Source organism: Miscanthus floridulus, chromosome 1 (genome assembly GCF_019320115.1).
Source record: "Miscanthus floridulus cultivar M001 chromosome 1, ASM1932011v1, whole genome shotgun sequence".
NCBI lineage: Eukaryota > Viridiplantae > Streptophyta > Magnoliopsida > Poales > Poaceae > Miscanthus > Miscanthus floridulus.
This window is the reverse complement of record NC_089580.1, coordinates 109,008,434-109,012,805: the sequence shown is the minus strand read 5'-3', so window position 1 is coordinate 109,012,805 and position 4,372 is coordinate 109,008,434.

The window sequence follows — 4,372 nt, the reverse complement described above, 5'->3', positions numbered from 1 at the left end:
TTGTCCTTGTTAGTGTCTGGTTGGAATCGTGTGATGACTCTGTTCGTATACTTCGCAAGCATGTCTTTCAAGCGAGACTATCTGTCTTTGTTTTTTTGTAATGTAATAGTAAGAACATGCGTCTTTGCTAACATATTTCTCAGAACTGTGAACTGTCCATGTTTTAAATTCATTGATGCTTAGATGTGCTGTCATTTCATTCCGCTAAGCATTTGTTGACACTGGTAATATTCAGCAGAGGTGCACTTAAAGAATTCATTTGACCCAATTACTATACCCGAATACCTATTGTGGTAACACTCCCACAAATTTTATATTTATGCATGTGTGCAAACTTGAAACTAAACCATTTGAGCACACATGTAGGGGGAGCTATCACTACCAAAGTCGGGTTTTATGATGCTTATATAAATCTTAACATAGAGCTTAAATGTTGGATAAGTGGCATAAAATCCAAATCAAGTTGACAATTTACACTTGTGTGAAGTGCTAGCTTAAAATGAGCTTAATTTCCATATCTTTGTAGAGTTGTCATCAATTATCAAAAAGGGAGAGATTGAAAGGTCCTTGCTTAGTTTTGGTAATTGAGTGACAACCTTAGGTGGACTAATGTGTTTAAGTAAGATACATAGATGATTAGTCCATAGATACATGTGTGTGAGCAACATATGCCATGAAGGTGAAAATAGCTCGGAGATGTTGCAAAGCTCACACATGTGATGATGTAGGAGCTCATTACACATGAGACATGACATTGAGTCATGTGATCAAGGTGGAGAAGATCAAGACATGACTTAGCTTGATGGACCGGTTGCAAGCGTGAAGGGCAAGTCGGAGGCTGTGGAGTGATGGACCGCGTGGTGGTGAAGCTTGAGCAAGACTTGGCACCGATAGACGAAGGCAATGGTGAAAAACAAGTGAAGTCAAGATCGATGAACCAATATGATCACGTGATGATATGAAGTGGATCATATCATTGTTGATCATGTTGGTGCATGTGTTGCATCGACATTGGAGGAGATGGAATGGAATGCACAAGGCAAAGGTATAACATAGGGCATTTCATTTCACCGGTCATAGGTGTGTAGAGAAGTTGATGACCGGGTTTAGGATAGATGGTCGTATTATCAAGAAGGGCAAACTTGTTTGCATATCGATCATCTAGTGCCACTCGGGTGATCTAACTTTGCATCGTCGCTAAGATCGAGTGTCGTGGCAAGTTGACTGACTAATCATTTGGAAAATGTTTGTAAAAAGCTAACACATGTGCACAAGGTGTTGTACACTTGGTGGTGTTGGTACATTTACAAAGGAGAACAAGTTGGAGTTGAAACGGATCAACTTGACGAAGAAAAGGAGGTCACTGTGAGTGACCGGATGCTGGCCTCGGCAGGAACCGACATGTCCGGTCAGTGGCAGCAGTGAGCGCGTGGTCTTGGTCTCGTGATCGAACACTGGAGCGAAGAGTGACCGGACGCTCAGGGCCTGCGTCTGGTCAGTGCTGACGTACACTGACAAGGTGGCATGAGGAACATCAGTGACGCATGACAGTTGGAGAATGACTGGACTCAGGTGCTGCGTCCGGTCGTGCCGGAGCGGACACGTCCGGTCGCAAATCAGAGGCTCGGGGAGCTCTCTAGAAATAACCAAACTCTGGCTAGTCTGCGTCCAGTCGTGCAGGAGCTGACACATCCGATCGCGTGTGACATATGGTGGCGTAGGCGATGCTGGTGTTGACGCGCGTGCACTGAGCTGATCGGACGCTGGTCTGCGTCCAGTCGTGAAGCACCGGACGCGTCCGGTCTCAAAACAGAGGCTCGGGGAGCTATCTGGAAACGACCGGACTCAGGTGTAGTAGCGTCTGGTCATCCTTGCGGTGCGTCCGGTCGCAACTTAACCGTTGGGATCGGACGCTCAGTATTTGAAGCCAGGGATGACATGGCAGCCATCTATTGACCGAACGCTGGCAGGGTGCGTCCGGTCGATCCGACCGGCGCATCCGGTCAACCTAAAAAACGGCTAGTGAAGGGGTAACGACTATTTTAGCCCGTGGGGCTATAAATAGAAGGTGGTCTCGACCATGGCTGGTGTAGAGCACCTTGGGGGACTTTGTGTCCATGCTTAAGAGTGCTTAGGAGCCCTCCATCTCACATATGCTTGATAGTGATCATTCGATTGTGTGTGAGAGCGATTCTAGTGCGATTGCATCGTAAGGTTGCATCAAGTGGCACTAGGTGATCAAGTTGCAAGCCGGTGGTGCTTGTTACTCTTGGAGGTTGCCACCTCCTAGACGGCTTGGTGGTGGTCTCCGTCGAAGCCCGCAAGAAGCTTGTGCGGTGCTCCGTAGAAGAGCTTTATGAGGGGCATTGTGCTCGCCCTGCGAGAGCCACGAAGAGCAACTCTAGTTGAGCGTGTCATTGAGCTACCTTCACTTTTAGGGTAGGTTCTTGCAGTGCCCGACGTGCAGGCTTGGCAGGTAATGCCAATTAGCCGCCAAACCACCAAGTGAGCGGTTAACACAATGGGGACGTAGCATGTTGGCAAGCACGTGAACCTCAGGAGAAAATTCACCGTATCAACCTTGTTCTTCCCGTTGGTTTGCAATCCCCTGTACACAAGCTTGTAATTAATTTCATATACATTGTGCTTGTGTAGTTGCTCTTGAAATTGGTTAGCTTGTGTAGCTCACTAGTTACCTTCTCGCTTGTGTAGCATAGAAGTAGCTCCCTTGCGTGGCTAATTTGATTTGTGTAACCTTGTTAGTCACATTGCTTAGTTTGTATAGCACAGTATTTGCACTCTCTAATTTGGCATTGGTTGCCTTGTTATTGAGCATTGCTAGTGAGCTTAGGTAGCTTTATGCTTTTGCTTACTAGCATGTGTAGGAGCACCCTCGTTGCTTAAAATACTAGTGGCATAGGTTTGTGTGACCTTACTCTTAGAATTGGATAGGTGTGCTCTAGCTAGCCCGGCACCTTTGTTGTCTAATTAGGATCTTTACAAAGTGCTTGTGAACTTCGATAGAGAGGTGTAGTCTCGGCTAGATCGATGTTTAATTCCGCATTTATTTTGGTTAGTCGGCGCGATTAAATTTAGAAAGGACTATTCATCCCCCTCTAGTCCGCCATCTCGACCCTACAAAGGGAAACGGCCGATGATGGAGCAGAGGAAGAAAAGAGACGATGGTGGCCGATGCTCAACGTTTTAAAGGGCGAGGAGGCGAACTCCGGCATGCCAGTGTCTTCGTGAGCACGTCCACGCAGGCAGCCGCGCGTCCACGCACGAGAAACGCCGCAGCGGCCATGGAGGACGCCGGTGAACAATGAGAGAGGGAGAAAAGAGAGGGCGGCGCCGGGGTACTGTTCATATCTAACAGGGCATCTTCTTCTTCCTTTTTCTCTTGATTTTGTGCAGAAACTTGTCAAGCTCCAATAACCAAAGTTATTCATCCCTCTCTCATCTTCATCTTTGCTTCAAGGACCAACATCAAAAGATCAACAGATTGAGAGATTTTTAATTTCGAAGATAGAACTTGAAATCTGTTTTTCAGAGTTAGGGTTTGCAAACTGTTAACTAGCAACTTTGGTTAATTAATTAGTGGACAAACATCTATCAACCAATTTCACATTAACATAGCTCAAGCATAGTACCAACCAATGAAACAAAAGTTGCCCAATTTTTATCTATGAAAGTTGATTTAATAAAATCCCAAACATTGAACTTTATAACTAAAATTCAGGGACAGTAAAAAATGGCCAAGTATCATAAAGTTATTGAATTCAATCTTTGAGCTCAAATTTAAACATATTTGACTTGAAAACATACCCCAACTTTGATTTCATTTTAAAGCACATACTTTCTACTACAAAATTTATATTGGAAAAATTTTAATTGTTTAAGGAAATTTCTAACCATAAAATCACAAAGGACCTTAATTAATGTTTTTCATAACATTTCATGCAAGCACATCTCAACACATATGTAACCTATGAATGCTATAATTAAAATATGCAATGCATTTATGTCTTAATACTTCATGATTATGCATGATGATGAATATGATCAAGGTTTTAATTGCTTTTTAACATCTAGGATGTTACACCTGTTTCCTTTTTTTAATTCATCTATTGATTATACTTATACATGACCTTTTTCTTCGTTAATTGTGTTGCAGTTCCATTTCTTTACTTCAAGTATTCAAATTACGTTTCTTCCCTGAACTCCAGTGAGCCCTTAGTTTGTCTATATATTTGTGTGAAGGGCCAAAATGGCAACCGGAAGGGGTTGAATGAGAGCTGCCAAAAAAAAATTGCAAGGAAGAACTTGGCATATATTTTGATTAATAACTCAACATGTCCATCTAAGAAAATTA